Source organism: Oryctolagus cuniculus, chromosome 14, assembly GCF_964237555.1.
Source record: "Oryctolagus cuniculus chromosome 14, mOryCun1.1, whole genome shotgun sequence".
NCBI classification, from domain to species: domain Eukaryota; kingdom Metazoa; phylum Chordata; class Mammalia; order Lagomorpha; family Leporidae; genus Oryctolagus; species Oryctolagus cuniculus.
Genome location: NC_091445.1, coordinates 44,965,648 through 44,984,459, shown reverse-complemented (window position 1 = coordinate 44,984,459; position 18,812 = coordinate 44,965,648). Strand labels below are relative to the sequence as shown.

The following is an 18,812-nucleotide window of genomic DNA, read 5'->3' as shown; positions in this document are numbered from 1 at the left end:
ATCTGAACAAAGTACATTAACAGTTAAAGGAGGCAATAAAAATCCATAGACATTTGCAATTTAAAATGGATAGTAACCTGAAAAGATAAACCTGTACTACATACAAGACATAGCGATCACATACTCAGATTAAAACTCTTTAAAGTGCAAAGCTAATTTTTACTGTGTGAGTTTTTAGTGCCTTGTTCTGGGGATGATTCAGACATCTTTTTGAGGGCAAAGAATTTCCATGTTGTATATGAAATTCAGTGATAGGATCAAATTTTGGCTTCCTTAGATTCCTGTTTGCTTTAATGTCCTTCACTTCAGATGAATTTTGTGGAGAAATAAATTATGGCTTATTAATTAAAATGATAACAAAAGATGGCATATTTATTACTTCAGGTATCCATTATTCATTGCAAAAAACTGAATGTATAAAAGCAAAATTCCACATTAACACTGATCCCCACATGATGGTTAGTAGGAAGTGTGGTTTGTGGAAGGTGATTATACAGGAGGACAGAGTTCTCATGAATATTAGTGACCTTATTAAAGAGACTCCAAGGAACTCTTGCTTCCAGCCACAATGTGAGGACACAGCAAGGGGCTGCCATCCATGAACTGGAAAGCAGGCCCCCACCAGACATGGATCTTGGATTTCTCAGCCTCCACAATGGGGAAAAATAATTTTTTTTGTTTATAAGCTACATAGCTTGTGGAACCTTTGTTATAGAAGCCTGAATGGACTAAGCTATTCAGAGAGACCAAAGCTTTTAGAAATTGTAGTCGTCACTGAAGAATCTATTTCTAGTGAGGTCACTTCATCTATTTCTAATTCTTATAATTTATCAACAAGAATTTATGATGTTAAAGAGGTTTCTACTTAATACTCTTCTGAAGAACTGAGGGTTTATTAAGAGTCCAGAGTTCTAACCTCCTAAAGAATCTTAATTTCAACTAAGTCCTTCTTTATACAAATTATTCATTTACTTTATCATCAGATTATGAACTGAAATTGTTCTTGGGAAAACGAAAAGTCTACACGTTGAGCCAACAGGTGTACATTCTTATAAATATCAGAAATTAGAGTAATAATGATTTTCCTTTTTCTTGAACCAAGTTGTTCCCATTTCAATCAGTACTGGTTTGGTTTTTACAGTAATAGTCTGTAATTTTATTGACTTATTTGTATGAGGCATCACAATGTTCATTCATAAAGATTCTAGAGGTTCTACAAATTGATTTGCTTGCATATGTTGCTTTGGCTCCTATGGAGAATCCATAATAATACATTTATTGAGGATTATTTAAATAATTCTCTCCAAATTCTCTTCCTTAAGGCTGGTAGCACCATGAACAGACCCCATAGACTGAGCATCAAGCAAAAATCTCTCTCCGCTCACCTACCTATCTTCCTTCCTTCCTTCCTTCCTCCCTTCCTCCCTTCTTTCCCTCCCTCCCACCCTCCCTCTTTCCTTCTTTCTTTCTTACAATTTTTCAGTAAATATTAGTCTTATTAGAGTAGATAGTCAGCAACTGATAAATTATTATATTTGATATTTAGGAACCTGGTGATGATGATAACTTCTTTTTCTTTCCCCAGTAATAGACTTTTGTAAATTCAGAATATTAGCAATCAATTTCACTCATTCCTTGTGGGCTTAGATAACACAAGTTTTCCCTAAACAGGATTGTTCCTGTACACTTAGAAGAAAAGTTAAGAATTTGACCAGATGAGACAGAAAAATTGAGTTGGATAATAATGTACTTACCAGACAGATTTCCCACTTAGGTACCCAACAGCCACTTAGTAGTCTCACTAATTCTCAGTACTGTGCAAAATTTCTAGAGGAAAACCATGAAGAAACACTTGTGGCATTTTCTTATGTATGTATCTTTAAAATGGTGTTAAATAATAGTTTCTTATCTTTGTTCATAACTGCCAACATTCTTATAATACAACCATTAAAATCTCCTTCCCTTCTCAATTCTATTTGTAGGGATATCCCTGTGAACTTCTGATAGTTTTTCTTTCCATTAATGATTTATTTTCTGGGGGTTTTGTTCAGGTTTCTCTCTCAAGTCTATGAATAGTTTCTGATTGCACCAGGTCCCGAAGTATCACTCTTCTGGATTTGTCCAATGTATTGATGTAGCTGTTCCCCATGACTCACTTGCTGGAGCCAAGCCGGGGTTTTGGTATTTTTTTTTCCTTGAGTTATTTTCTCAAGTCATTCAGATAGAAGTGTAAACTTATATAAAGATGCTCTTTTGAATTGTTTATCTCAGTAACAACTCCTTTTCCATGTAAATGATCTCATATGCTACCATTTCAATCAGCAGAACCTTTAAAGCAAAACAATATTTCAGAACATTAGAGTCAGAATTTTCTAATGATTGATAGCATGTTTGCTATCAATATATATAATATATGATAATATATAATACATTATTTATATATTATATATTAATATATTATGCTATTTTATATATTATTATATGTTTATTGCTATAAATATGTATATTTATATATATAAAGTACAGTCAGCGCCCTGCATCCAAATATTCAACCAGCCAGAGATTAAAAATATTTTTTAAAAAAGAAATTGAAGATACCCTAAACAATTGTAGACTTTTTTGTCATTACGTACATTGCATTAGGTATTATAAGTAATCTAAATATAATTAAAGTGCACTGGAGGATGAGCATCGGCTCTATGCAAATATAGGCTATTTTATATAAGGAACTTGGGCTTCTGCAGATTTTGGTATCTGTTAGGGTTCCTGGAACCAATCCCCCACAGATAACAAGGAATGACTGTATATTTTATACAGTATATATATATATTATATATATATCTTGCATAAATGTTATATATATATAATCTTAGCTTTGAAAAATCTATGAATTATTCAGTTCTCTTTGAAAACAAAAGAGAAAAAGAATCCCTATAAGAAGCAGGAATTGTGGCCATAAAATAAACACTTGACAGGAGATGTGCTAGCAGGTGCAATGAACTGACTTTCCAGCTGAAAGAGAAAATAAACGGAGGAAATGGCAGTCCAAATGCAGTGATATTGAATGGGTTCATAATATAGCTCTGGGTTTCAGATTTTCTGTACGCATGATGGATTACTTGAGCCAAGAATATGTTGAGTCTTATCCACATGTCTGTGGAAACTGTTTCAGGTATGCTGTGTTCCATATTTTTAGCTTGAAGCTAAAATCTAAATTTTACCATAAAAATATTTTCCCACATTTCTATGCCCAAGCACAACTGTGTTGAAATTAATGCACAAATCTCCTTTGAGAATGAGTACTCAAGTCAAATTCTTTGTTTCTCTCATTTTATGCTTATTGGTAGGGAATATCCGAACCCCTCCCTTATTCTCTGTCTCTCACACACATAATAAATATTATGTGTCTGTCAATCAGATTAGCTGCTGGCTAGCATTGCACTAGCACTAGAGATCACTGCCAGGCTTATACACTACCGTTGCTGATGGCTTCTCCCTCATGTTTTCAATAAATCAACAGAATTTAAATGTGATAAGGGAAAAAGAGGATAAATCCTTTCTGCTTTGCTAGAAATGAATATAGCTGATAGGTGCTCAGTGCCTGAACAAATGCCCTAGTTCATGAAATTCATGATTGGGGCTGAGTTCACTCTGTAGTGTCTGTGCTCTGCTTGGAGTCAAAATTTTGGTTTCTTCTAGTTCAAATTCATGCTGAAGAGAGATCTTTTTACTTAAGATTTTGGAAAAATAATATTTATATGGAGGGAAGTGTGCACAAATAGAAAACTCTCATATCTATCACTACTACATATGTCAAATTTGCATGCTGGTTGTGCAGTGTGTCTCATTATTTGTATGAGTCACACTTCTTACTCTTCTCCAACTTTAGTCCATTCCCATTGGATTGGTCTTCTTAAAACATCCACCATTCACCCACTCTATTAATCATTGTGTTCCACTGCTTTGTTGCCTGTTGAATAACAAACTGCTCATCTGTTCACAAAAGGTCTTTTTTAGTATTCCACACAATTTTCCAACCTCTTCTACTACTTCCCATGAGGTGACCTCAAGACAAAACAGACTATTCACTATTTCCTGGGACATGATCTTAACTCTCCCACCTCTGAGCTACTACCTACCTTGTTCTTTATTTTTCTCATCTTTATTATGAATTTATGTTGTTGTTTTAAAAATCTTTTCAGAGCTGATGCAAAGTGTCTTATTCATGAAATATTTCCTAGGATTTTCATATATAGGATGTATGCCTCATTGAAGTCATCACAGTACTTTCTATTTTGATTAATATATTGTTTATCATTCTACTCATTGGACCATAAGCTTTATGGTGATGGGTGTCCTGAATATCTTGTTCACAAAAGTGCCTCACATTTAAGAAGCAAATACAGTAAGCTATTTGTTGAGTTAAGGAATGATTGAATAAAGTCTTTTTCCCCTAAAGCTTTTATTTAATGAATGCAAATTTCATAGGTACAACTCTAGGAATATACTGGTTCTTTCCCCCATACCCACCCTCCTACTCCCACTTCCGTCCCACCTCCTACTCCCTCTCCCATCCCATTCCTCATTAAGATTTATTTTAAATTAACTTTATATACAGAAGACTAACTCTACACTAAGTAAAGATTTCAACAGTTTGCACCCACACTCACACATAATTTATAAAGTACTACTTGAGAACAAGTTTTGCTGTTAATTCTCATAGTACAACTCATTAAGGACAGAGGTTCTACATGGGGAGTAAGTGCATTGTGACTTCTGTTGTTAATTTAACAATTAACACTCTTATTTATGATTCAGTGATCACCCGAGATTCTTGCCATGAGCTGCCAAGCCTATGGAAGTCTTTTGTGACCACAAATTCCGTCTGTATTTAGACGAGGCCATAAACAAAGCAGAAGTTCTCTCCTTCCTTCAGAGAAAAGCACAGCCTTCTTTGATGGCTCCTTCTTTCCCCTGGGGCCTCACTCACAGAGATCCTTTATGTGGGATATATTTTTGCCACATTGTCTTGGCTTTCCATGCCTGAAATTATCTCAAATGCTTTTCAGCCACATCTGAGTAAGGGCTGATCCTGAGGTCAGAGTGCTACTTAAAGCTATTGCCATTCTATGTGTCTGCTGTGTGGACTGCTTCCCATGTTGAACATTCCCTCCTTTTTAATTCTTCTATTATTATTACCAGGCACTTTCTGCTATTTATACGATCTCTTTAACACTTAATCCTATCTATATGGTCACTTTAACACTTAATATGACAACTTTAACAATTAAGATGGCATTTTTACCACCAATTTTAATGGGATTTGGAGTCCCATGACAAGTTTTTAATCTGTACCCTTAGAAGTAAGTCCATAGGACTGTATGCAGAACTATACAGCTTTACAGTTACAAACCTCATCCTCTCTCTCTTATTCCTCTTCTTTGAATAAAGGCTTTATTTTTTAAAAACTTTTATTTAGTAAATATAATTTTCCAAAGTACAGTTTATGGATTACAATGGATTTCCCCTCCCCCATAACTTCCCTCCCACCTGCACCCCTCGCATCTCCCACTCCCTCTCCCATTCCATTCACATCAAGATTCATTTTCAATTATCTTTATATGCAGATCAATTTAGTATATATTAAGTAAAGATTTCATCATTTTGCACCCACACAGAACAGAAAGTGTAAAATACTGTTTCAGTACTAGTTATAGCATTAATTCACATTGGACAACACATTAAGGACAGAGATCCCACATAAGGAGTAAGTACACAGTGACTCCTGTTATTGACTTAAAAATTTGACACTCTTGTTTATGGCGTCAGAAATCTCCCTAGGCTCTTGTCATGAGTTGCCAAGGCTATGGAGCCTCTTGAGTTCGCTGACTTCGATCTTATTTAGACAAGGTCATAGTCAAAGTGGAAGTTCTCTCCTCCCTTCAGAGAAGGGTACCTCCTTCTTTGATGGCCCGTTCCTTCTACTGGGATCTCACTCGTAGAGATCTTTCATTTAAGGTTCTTTTTTTTTTCCCCAGAGTGTCTTGGCTTTCCATGCCTAAAATACTCTCATGGGCTCTTCAGCCAGATCTGAATGCCTTAAGGGCTGATTCTGAGGCCAGAATGCTGTTTAGGACATCTGCCATTCTATAAGTCTGCTGTGTATCCTACTTCCCATGTTGGATCGTTCTCTCCCTTTTTTATTCTATCTGTTAGTATTCACAGATACTAGTCTTGTTTGTGTGATCCCTTTGACTCTTAGACCTATCAGTGTGATCAACTGTGAACTGAAATTGATCACTTGGACTAGTGAGATGGCATTGGTACATGCAATTTTGATGGGATTGTATTGGAATAAAGGCTTTAAAATGAGCTTCTTATAGACTTTCTTTTTATCACCTGTAGCACCCAGGTAAATAATTGCATAAGAGATTTAATAAATATTTGCTGAATTTATTAAATTTATAAGACTCCAAAATTAGGAAAAATTGCATTCATCACTACAGTTTATAAAGCACCTGTTGGTATGTTAACATTCTTGAGATTTAATGATTTAAGGTAGGAAAGACAAACCTTTTTATTGTTTTCAATAAAAACAATATTCTGTTTTCAAGTTGAATTTTTAAGGCATACACCACAATGATGAACAGCCCTAGGACAGGACTGCTCGTCTTTCTCTGTCAATAAAGACAGGGGCCAAATGGGCTGTCCATGCAATATTTACTTCAAAGAGTCAGAGCTAGTAGGAAATGGAAGAAGCTATTCTCCTCAGCCTGTGATGTGTGTGTGTCAGCTGAAGAACTGGTAACACCCATTACTCCAGGTCCTCCAGAGCCATGGTACATACTGGCTTAAAAGGCCATCATCATTACTACGGATGAGCTCTCTCAGCCCCATCTAAAACTATGGAATGGGGAATTTTAGACTATTTTGAAGGTTCCAGTGGTTTATCCTCTTGCAATACATTTCAGAAGTGAAGAATAGGGGAAAGTTAGTATTATGTACCATTCTATCTACATTCTTACCCCTCTGACCTAAACAACTCCCAAAAGCAAGGATATTAATATCTCATAACATGGGATTCACAACAAGGATCAGAAAGTGAGGAAGGGCAGGTATCTCATCATATAAGGAGTATAATTCAGTGAACAAAACATTTGTAAATAGTTATATACCAAATATTACAGTATCCACATATTTCCATACTGCAAACAGCATATTTATCCTATATAATTACATAAACACACACACACACACACACACAAGAACATCTTGATTTTTCCTTCTATGTCTGGCCTATGTCACTTGGCATAATTAACTCCATTTCCATCTATTTTATTGCAAATTAAGTTGGCACATGAAAGAGATGCCTGCACTCCATCTTTATTGTAGTTCAATTCATAATTGGAAAGAAATGAAATCAGCCTTTTAACTTATGACTGGATAAAGAAACTATACATATAAATAGTGGAATAATATTCAGTCATAAAAAGAAGGAAATCCTGACCATTCTTTTTTTTTTTTTTGACAGGCATAGTGGACAGTGACAGAGAGAAAGGTCTTCTTTTGCCGTTGGTTCACCCTCTAATGGCTGCTGCGGCCAGCGCACCACGCTGATCCGAAGCCAGGAGCCAGGTGCTTCTTCTGGTCTCCCATGGGGTGCAGGGCCCAAGAACTTGGGCCATCCTGCACTGCACTCCTGGGCCACAGCAGAGAGCTGGCCTTGAAGAGGGACAACCGGGATAGAATCCGGCACCGTGACCGGGACTAGAACCCAGACTCCACCCGCAGGTGGAGGATTAGCCTATTGAGCTGTGGCGCTGGCTCTTTTTTCATAATTTCATAGCAACTTTTGAAAGAGAGACTGGAAGAGAGTTTGTGAAATGTTGTAAAACAAAACGTGCACCCATGGCTTCCATATCTCATCCAGTCATCAGTTGACAGGCATATAGGCTGATTTGGGGACACTGTGGTTTTGAGAGCACTCATTTGGAGTCAGGTATACTGATTTCCATGCTTTCTTTCATCAACTGAGTAATCCTGAATATATCACCTTCAACTTTCTCAGCCTTGATTTCCTGATCTGTAAAATGGAGAAGATACTATCCATCCCAAAGAACTATGATGAAAGTAGAATGGAAAAACAAATACATGCAGGTGAAGTACTAATGGAAGAGTGTGGCATATCAGTGCTCTATACACAAACTATCCTCCTTTGTGTAGCTGAGGAACTCTGAGCTCATGCTTTGCACATAGTAGCTACTTAACAAATATCTGTGAACTGAATCAAAATATCACAAGAAGTTTCCAGATATAAAAAATTGCAAACCCATGAAAGAGGGGACTCAACTATTTCCACACTTCTCCTAAGGTCTGCTGCTACTGTCTTATTTTACTCTACCATAATCTCTCATGGTAAATTCTATGGTCATTTCTGAGCTACTGTAGCCATTGCCATTCTAGCCCCCTGGGGAAGCTGTGTTTTCTACTGGAGCCGCATCTTTCCTTTGCTGAGAACTCTCTATCAGCATCTTCAATTAACCTCATTTAAAATAAAGCCAGTGTCCTTGTAGAATGTACACAGTACTAAATTTATTGCTCCTACTTAAGAAGAATTGTGTATTGATTACAGTATTCAACCAAAAGTATTAAGTAGAACAAACAAAAAAAATACTAAGAGGGATAACATATTAAGTTGCTCATCAACAGTCAGGGTGAGGGCTGATCAAGTCACCGTTTCTCATAGTGTTCATTTCACTTTAACAGGTTTCCTTTTTGGTGCTCAGTTAGTTGTCACCTATCAAGGAGAACAAGTGGTATTTGTCCCTTTGGGATTGGCTTATTTCACTCAGCATAATGTTTTCCAAATTCCTAACAGGGATCACTTTTCAGTTAAAATTTAAACACCTAAGAATAATTGTGTGTTAATTACAGAGATTTGCATTTCCCTGATTGCTAGTGATCTTGAACATTTTTTCATGTGTCTGTTGGCCATTTGGATTTCCTCTTTTGAAAAATGTCTATTGAGGTCCTTGGCCCATCTCTTAAGTGGGTTGTTTGTTTTGATGTTGTGGAGTTTCTTGATTTCTTTGTAGATTCTGGTTATCAACCCTTTATTAGTTACATAGTTTGCAAATATATTTTCCCATTCTGTTGGTTGCCTCTTCACTTTCCTGACTGTTTCTTTTGCAGTACAGAAACTTCTCAATTTGAAACTAACCTCAAGGATGGGGCTTTCAACAATGCTTTCCTTTGACCTACTGGGCTCCTGCCACAGGGACCTCCTTGCCATTCCCAAAGAATGCCAAGGACCATCCTCTGACTGGAGCTTTCTCCCCAGAATTTGGAATGGATCACTCCACACTCCCCTCTCTCTTTAATGCTTTTACTTAGAAGGGTGAGTTTCATGAACTGCTGCTCCCTGGCTCCCTTTGTGCTATGACTCAATCCCACAGCACTGTTTGGAGGCTGGAGAGCAGGAGCAGGCATGGAGAAAAACCCGCTATCTTTCCATCCCTGCAGGGTGCATTGGGCAGTGACTCAGTTCCTCCACCTCTTCCTTCTCATCCCCTCTGTCCCACAGCCCTGTTCTATTGGCTGTAGCTCTTGCTAGATTCCAATACTACTACTCTCTCATCTGGCCCATTTGGGTTTGAGGGTGCAATGGCCTCCTACTGTAGCTATTCCCTGGGTGCTGTCTGTTCCTGTGCAAGCATCATTCTTACTCAACTCTATGGATGTGCCATCTGTTCCTGTCAAGATCCAAGTTGGGCGCAGAAGTCAGCTTCAGAAGGAAGCCTTCCCCAGTGACAAAACCATGGTCTTCATCAAAACAGTAACCCTCAAACTTCTTTAACACACCTCATCTATATGTTATGTATGTTATGTATGGCCTATGTAGGGCCTAATTTACATTTTTAATTGCCTTCCTCTACTGGATTGTCAATTCAGTGGACTTTATATTTCTTTTGTTTCCTGATTTGTTTCCATCTCCTACAATAGAATAAAGTTTGTACAAAACACATGTGTTACAAATGTTTGTGGAGTGCAGATTCTAAAATATTGAAATTAATATTTGGTAATTTTTTCTTTGGTAGATTTTAAGTGGTAAAGACATTGAGTTGATATAAACAGAAACTGCTGTACAGAGTTGAGTAGAACTTAAGAGGTGGTGGAATATGAAATCACTGAAAATCTGACCATTCTTAGGTTAGTCTTACAGTGCAAGGAATCAGTACATCTTGGACTTGAGCAGGAACTGGAAGAGATATAAGTGCATACAGTAGAATTTGGAAGTGATGCACTAGGTAGTTACATTAGAGAACTTTTAAAATGAACCCAACTCAATGTTTCTGACCTTGAATATCCAAATGGTTATAGGTATGGAAAAAATACCAACAAAAAGGTAAGTTATAAAGAGAAAATACATAGAATGATGTTAACATATTTTAGATTCCTGTCTAGATATACAGATTATCTTTTAAAATATATCACTATTCAAGTAATTTATCCAAATTATTATCACCAGATTTATTATCAGAAATTAACGAACAAACCTTGTTCTTATGGATTTGTTTATAGTGTTTATAGTTTGCACATGAAAAAGCAGAATTAGTAGTAAGTCAAAACTCTTGTGAGAGTCAGAAGACTTCAATCATTTAAATTTCCATTTTCAGATTACCTTTAGAGGATATCAAAGTTGAACTCTGTCAATGTTGTGGTTTTCGTTGGAAAAGAGGGATGAAGCCTGATGTTGCCATGAGCTCCTTACTCTGAATTCCATAAGCAACCCTATGGGAAATCCACCCAGGTTATATGTGGTCTACCTCTCCTCTTACATTGGCTCAGGAAGGGCATCAGGTTGAATTTTTGGTTGCTTCTCTGTTGTTTTATTTTACAAGTCTTAACCTGGTTTCCAATTGGCAATAGCTGCTGAATAATCATGTTTGCAGAAAGAAAGAATAAATGGACCCCAGAGACAGAAATGTTCACAGCACAATACTATGCACCTGCAGACATTTAAAATGCATAGATTCTCAGACAACACTATGGGTTGAAATTACCTAGGGAGTTTTCAAACAACAATGAAGCATGGATTCTACCCCCTAGAGATTATGATTTAATTGGTACATGGGAAGTGGAGATTTTTAAAGCTCTTGGGTATTCTAGTATGGGAAAAGTTTGAGAATTGTTTAGGGAATCACAAGCACTCCTTTTAATGCAGACTTTGGCTGATTCTAGTCATAAGTTTCTTATGCTATCCTTTTTTATTGGGGAGAGGCTCCCATCTGCTTGTTCATTCCTCAAATGCCTGCAATGGCTGGAGTGAGGCTGCAGCTGGAACCCAGGAACTCAATCCAGGTCTCCCACAAGGGTGACAGGGACCCAACTAGTTGAGTCATCACCACTGTCTACCAGGGTGTACATTATCAGGAAGCTGGAATCAGTAACAGAGTTGGGAACTGAACCCCAACACTCCATAATGGGGGACAGGTGTCCCAGGTAATATTTACTGCTAGGATAATGTCTACTCTGCATCCTCCATTTTAACTCTGCAACCAACACAGGCATTCCTGCCTCCCTTCACCTTGGTTAATTAGCAAAATCTCTGTTGCTCAGTGTTTTTCTGAAAAGCATTAACTTCTGCTTTTCAATGAGGAAGACAGGTGCAAACCCTCTGATAAATCACACAAGGAGGATGACTTTTATCCTAATCCCAGGTAGGGCTGTTCAGGGATGTATCAGGAAAGATGGATGGCCACTTCCTAAAGAGACTAATGAACTCAGTGCATTAATCTTCACCCACTGATACCCAAAAGGGTGGTTTTCACTGACTTGTGGCCAGCTGCCACTAAACTTTAAACACACACTAGTTCCCTCATACTGTTTTGTGCTGCTCATTGTCTCTGGGAGGGAATTATGGCCTCTGGTCCCCCTCTTTTTCTGTCTGTTCATAGAGTTCAGATGTAAAGAGATCAAGAATATTCCAATAGGCTTCGACAAAGGAGAAACTCTTCATGGGGTTGAGGGTGGGTGGGGAATTCAGTACTATCTGAATCCTACTGTAGGCTTAGGGGGGATGAAGATGTGTTTTGCCATTTTTAGTGAAGTAGAAGGATACTTGCACAGGGCCAGTGGAGTAGTGACTGACAGGAACATGTAAGGGGTTGTTTGACTTGGACACTTTCTCCTCGAAAGATTTTTCCCAAATCTGACTACATGCTTTTCTGATGTAGTTACATGACATCAAGATATTACTGCAGAAAGATGAAAATCAAGGGGAAAATATTCAATGGTTTCTAACAGGTATTTGCATTAGCATTTAAGGGGCAACTTGTAGTGCCATCACAACAACCAGTTCATCAGACCTTGAAAAGCAAAAGGAATGGTTTTTGTCAGTTCCTGGATGATCTCATAGTATTGTAAGTTTGTTTTAGCGACTATGAAATCACTTTATGAAAACTTTAACACATCCAGTCTCTCAGACTGTCCAGCTAGGGGAATTTTGAAAAAAGGCATTCAGGGATATCCTGGGCTGGTGATTCCATTCTCCTGACAGACAGAGGAGGCTCAACATAGTTTAGGAATCTGAAGGAGTCAGTGGGTAGGATCTGAGAAAGAAAACATCACAGCAATTGGAGTGAAAATAATTCTGGAAAAATCCACCATTATTTTTTAAACATAGGTATTTCCTGTCTTCTCCATTGGAAATTGAAATATGTATTTAAAATCTCATAGATACTAAGGTACAGCCAAGCTTCTTGAGTTCACCAAAATAAACATGAGATATTTTGAATGTCCATAAAAGAATTATCTTATAAATGACTATGCATAGAATGCAGGGTGATGACTATCATGCTGGCAAGTTAATATTATAATAAATGCATCTAGTAAGTAATTTATTAGTTCATCATCTTCAGGGATACTCTTTAACATAGGCTAGAAATGCACATGGTCAATATTTATACTTGCTAGACATGCCAGGATGGTCTGGGGTCATTTCCAACAACAGCTGTGCAAATGGTTGATGTTGTGGTACTTTCTCAGACTTAAACCTCCATTTGGCAATTCCTGTATATGTGCAAATACTGAAAATATGTTCACTTTTGATATGTGGGAGAATGCAATTTGGGATTTAAATGTCAACCCAAGAGGAATCATCCATTCTCCGGCTTTCCCTTCCACATGTTTTCCTGTCTCACTCTCCTTTCCAGTGACAATTCAGACTGCTATGGCTTTCCCTTGAGAAATTCCCAGAGCTTGCTCTTTTGTGCTGTCATAAACATAAGGAGTGAAACATTGGCTGGAAATGTAAACTTGGACCAAGCTTCCAAAACACAACAGAACAATTGGTGGTCTTGTCAAGTCCAGTCCTTTAATTGGACAAAACCAAAGCCTCGACTAGGCTGCACTGTTTATAAGGTTCATCCCCACATATAAACGGTTTTTAAAAATTATGGGATACCCACGTTTATAAGTGCAGTGAGTCTTTGTTTAGAAGAAGCAATTTATCTGTCTCTTGAATTGGTAAGCTTTTTTCTTTCCCCTTTCCACCTCAAAGCAAAGCATTGCTTGGCTTTTCAATTGAGGCTGAGCCACAGTGAACTTGTATTCATTGTGCTCAATGTAAAGAAATCTTCATAGCACTTTAAATCATTTTAGGGAGAGAGCCTATTAGATCAGCAACATTGCTTTGTGAGTCACGACTCCTGGAAAACACATGGTTATGAGACGTAGGCGCACACACGTGCACATATACACAGTTGGGCAAACACATATGCAGCTTCCAAAGTTTTGTCAGATTTTATTAGCAAAGGATTTTCTCCTTGGCTCAGTGTACACTATTTGTACCCTGTTAATTAAGGGAAGTGGAGGATCCTTGGTTTATGGGGTGAAAAGCTCTATTGGCAAGATTGCCATCCATAAACCAGCATAATGAAGGGGCAGAGTAGGAATAACTGGAATTAACCTTTAACTGATGATAAAATAGAGCTGGGGAGATGTACTTAGTAACAGGGACTGGGGTTGCTGTTTAAAGGGAAAAAAATTGCAGACTTCTGAGAAAGGAAATGCCTTTTGGAGACAGGACTAATTTAAGCCTCTCCAACTTAAAGTCCCTCTGCCCAGTTTTATGGCCATAGTGAGAAAGGACCAAGGTAAATATACAAGGCCACCCACTGGGACCCAGATCCTTAGCCCTGTGTGTGTTCTCATTGCAAAAACACATATGCCCTCCTACACACACACACACACAGAGATGCACCCATGCAGTTGTACACACACACACATTATTCTTGGTAGTTTGTTCAGCTGATTTGTAGAAACTGAAACAGGAATGTAGCATGTCCAGACTGCATTTGGAATACAACATGCCAGCTGTTGGCCTGAGTTGGTTTCCCTCTCTCTTCTTGTTCTCCTTTGGTAATTTACTTACTCATATATCAAACAAGAAAACATGATTATTAAAAATTTAACAGTATTTTTTATTGCTAATTTGCCCAGTACAGCTAAACATATAGTTATAAGAATAAAAGACAATTATAGGTATGAGAAAGACAACTACCTACCTATTTTTCACATTTTAGCGGAAAATCAAGTTGGCAACTTAAACATTTCTTTGTTTACTTTTCGTTTTGTCACTAATGAAGTGAAAGCCAAACATCACTTCCTCTTGTGTGATCACCTCACTTGAATATGGACTGGACCTAATGTCCTTCTCCTAATAAAAATGAGATTTGGAAATGTGGTAAGATGTTCCTCCCAAGATTAGGTTATAAAGATTGATCTCTCTCTCATGCCCTGTCCAGTTGAGTGGTCCATGTGCCAAGAAACAAGAGACGGCTTCTGCCAGTTTATGAGGAATGAAGCCCCCAGGCCACCAACCTGCAAGGAACGGACCCTGCTACCAACCGCACGAGTGAGGCTAGAGTAGATTCTTCCAGGTCCAGCCTTAAGAAGACCACAGTCCTGGGTAGCATCTCCCTTCCTGCCTTGTAATGCAACCAGGACCAGAAGGTGAAGATAAACTACGCCCATTCCTGGCCCTCAGAAACTGAGATAATAAATGCTCTTGTTTTAAGCCACCCAGTTTTGTGATAATTTATTAAACAGCAGTAGGTATTTGATACACCGATCTAAAAAAGTTCTCTATCATTCTTTGGTAGACCTTAGATTTTTGAAATAAGACGAAATACACATATATTTATTAGAAGCGCCTTTCCACATTTTTTGGAAATGTTTTATTTTGAATCATATCACTTTCCCCTAATCTGTTAGGATCACTAAGATTCAAATAAAAAAAAGTACCCAGTGGATTAAGACTTTGTACCAATTAAATTCCCTACCCAGAAAACTATTTTCTCCACTAAGATCTTGGGTTTGATAGTTTTAACAATTTCTGTTGGATTAATTTGTAAACCAATTATGTTTTCCCTCTATTATGGACAGAATACTTGAGTCTCCTCAAAATTCACACATTGAAGCCTTAAATCCCCAGTGTGCTTATATTTGAAGATAGAGACTCTAAGGAAGTTGTCAAGGTTAAATTAGGTTGTAAGAGCCATGATCCTGTACAGTCAGTAATTAGCATTATCAAGAAGAGATACCTATCTCTTTCCCTCCTGCTCTCCCTCTTCTTCTATGTCTCTTTCTCCTTATCTCCACCAGCATTTCTTCCCCTATGCATGCAAAGGAAGAGGTTTTGTGAGTACACAGGGAGAGGGTAGCTGCCTACAGGCCAAGGGAAGAAGCTCCTGGGTGAACCCCATCTTATCAACACCTTGCTCTTGGACTCACCTTCTAGAATGTGAAGAACATATTTCTGTTGTTTGCACCACCCAGTGTGTGGTACTTTGTTATGGCAGCCCTGGCTGACCAACAACCCCTCCTAGTCTGGTTCTGTTTGTTCGTTTCAGCAACAAAATAATAGAAAATTAAGAAAACTGCAGTTAGTGGGAAGAAGAACTGCCACTTTCATAATGCAAAATTAATGGCATGGGATTTATCAGGCAGTTATCCATGTTTGAACTTGCATTGTACTCTCTTGGGGATGGTCCAATATTTACAAACAGATTATTTCTACTTGGAATAGTCTCTCAAAAAATAGATGGGTTTTGGACTTAATTAGTTTGAAAGTCCCAGTCACCATACTCTTGTCCTCTGCCACCCACTGAAAAATTGTCTCCAGATGTTGAAGAAAGCTCAGTGACTAAAAGCAGCAGCAGTTTGGCCAGTAGTGATCTGGGACTTAAGAGGATATACCGACGACCACATTGTGGACTTGCTGCCAAAATTTTCCCAACAGAAACAATGCCTGTCTCACCGCCTGGAGAGTGGTGACTGAATTCAGGGTGCCCAGTTTGGGGTTATAAAACCCATTTTTTTAAAGACTGGAAATTGTTATGCTTAAAACGTGTGACAATGAACCAATTTGTCTAAAACCTTGTTTGTTGAATAGCAGCTTTTCTACACATGGGTTTAAAAGCCATTGAGTATCTCCTGGTCTATTTTTAATAAGATTTGGGTAAATTGGGAGTGTTTTCTCTTCTAGGAAAAACTAAAAACTAAACAAAAAGAAACCAAAGATTAAAACTGCCCTGTGATAATGGCATTAGAATGTATTTTTCTTTCCTCTAAATTTAATACTCTGTCATTTTCACCCAAGCAATTGTATGCCACCATTGAGAACACAGATTAAAAATAACTCCCATATTTCCCAACTTCCATAACTTATTGAAGGGTTTAAGATATAAATACTGGGCCGGCGCCGTGGTTCACTAGGCTAATCCTCCACCTTACAGCGCCAGCACACCAGGTTCTAGTCCCGGTCGGGGCGCCAGATTCTGTCCCGATTGCCCCTCTTCCAGGCCAGCTCTCTGCTGTGGCCAGGGAGTGCAGTGGAGGATGGCCCAAGTGCTTGGACCCTGCACCCCATGGGAGACCAGGAGAAGCACCTGGCTCCTGGTTTCCGATCAGCGCGGTGCACCGGCTGCAGCGCGCCGGCCGCGGCAGCCATTGGAGGGTGAACCAACGGCAAAGGAAGACCTTTCTCTCTGTCTCTCTCTCTCACTGTCCACTCTGCCTGTCAAAAAATTAAACAAAAAGATATAAATACTAAATGTCAAAAATAGTGTTAAGTACAATTGAAAAGGTTTTCATGGCTGCTATTCTGAAAGATAACCCAGTGTCTGAACCTAACAGAGAGCAAGCTCACCCCATTTTATTAATTTTTCTGAAATGACTAGACTGGCATTTTAGAAAATACATTTAATTTATAATACATTCTGTAAAAATATTCTCTGATGATTACACCCTCACATGACTTCTGCTCTGCGTATTTAATAGTTTGACACTAGCTTAGTCTTAGAGTTTCGTTCAAGGACAAAGAACCAGTTATGTGCCCATATAGTAGGGTTTTCTTCCAGGAGAGCAAAGATTGAGAAGATATTGCATTGGATTTCCAGGACTGATTGCAAATGCTCCCTCCCTCAGAGTACTGACATGTTTCTGTTTTTGTCTAGTGATGCCTGCCAGGTCTGAAATGTGAGTTTTAATAATAGAAATCTTGGCTGTTTAAGAAGAAGGAGCTAGATTGATTTCTGGTCATTGTGAACAGATATTTCCTGCCTCATGCAACCCAACCACATGTTGGATGGGTCAGATGCCTAGAAAAGGCAGACTGTGGACTGCCAATAGCAGCCTGTACTGGGTCCCATGAGAGTACCTGACACCTTGGCAGTTGGGGCACTCATCCCTGGCATGTTGTTGAGACCAAAAGCACCAGACGACCTGGAGCCAAAACATTTGGTTGGCATCTTTTGCAGTCTTAGGTTCAGTGGGTTGGCTATGACTACACAGTAGCCACAGAGACCTCTTTAGAAGGAAGGTAAGTGAATACGCAAAATTAGTATGTTTGCTTCTTAGAGATAATGAAGTTTTTATTGCTAAATACTGGTAAGTGAGTTACCCTCTGGCTGTCCTTAATAGGCGATTCCTTACACGGAAAGGGAAATGTGGTTCAGTGGGCAAAAATCGCATTTCTGAAATTAGACTATATTGGAAAGTAATTTAATCTCTATGAAACACAGTTTTCTCATCTTGAAATCTGAAACAAAAGTAGTGCCAACCTCAAGAGGGTGATAAAGCATAAGTGAACATATTGAAGAGTCAGGAAAAGGACATAAGTATATTCTTGGTCATTAAAAAATTAAAGCTTTCTTTGGCATGCATGAATTGAATTTAGTTTATGAAGGGCATATTACAAACCAAGCCACCATGCAGCAGTGCTCCTAAATTCATGCTCCAACATGGGAAGCAGTCCATATAGCAGACTCATAGAAAGATAATCACTTGAAGTAGCCTTCTGACCTTAAAATTAGCCCTTAAGGCATTGTGGTCTGGCTGAAAAGTCCACAAGAGCATTTCAGACATGGAAAGCCAAACACTGTGGCAACAAGTGTCCTACATGAAGGATCTCTCTAGGTGAGTCAGCACCGGAAAGGAGTGGTCATCAAAGAAGGATGTACTTTTCTCTGAAGGGAGGAGAGAATTTCGACTTTGCTTATGGCCTTGCCTAAATATTAAAGGAGTTGGTGGATGCAAAAGGCTTCCATAGCCTAGGCAGCTCATGGCAAGAACCTCAGGTGATCACTGATGTCATACATAAAAGTGTTAATTGTTACATTAAAAACAGGAGTCCCGGGCACTAACTAACCATGCAGGACTCTGTCCTCGAAGAGTTGTATTATGAGAGTTAATAGTAAAAGTTGTTCTCAAAGATTTACTTTACTTTAGTGTATTAAGTGGAGGATATT

At 38.4% G+C, this 18,812-nt stretch overlaps 1 protein-coding gene across 4 annotated transcripts in view; it reads right to left on the bottom strand.

The window, feature by feature from the left end:
• The window catches only part of FBXL7 (F-box and leucine rich repeat protein 7), a 441,392-nt gene that overhangs the window by 32,233 nt on the left and 390,347 nt on the right, over positions 1–18,812 (bottom strand). Inside the window, exon 2 of one of the 4 annotated variants that reach the window (XM_070056604.1) lies at positions 1,755–2,328. The exons of the other annotated variants lie outside the window; for them this stretch is intronic. The gene's annotated coding sequence lies outside the window, so the exon portion shown is untranslated. The remainder of the gene's footprint in view (positions 1–1,754; positions 2,329–18,812) is intronic. 4 annotated transcript variants of the gene reach the window in all.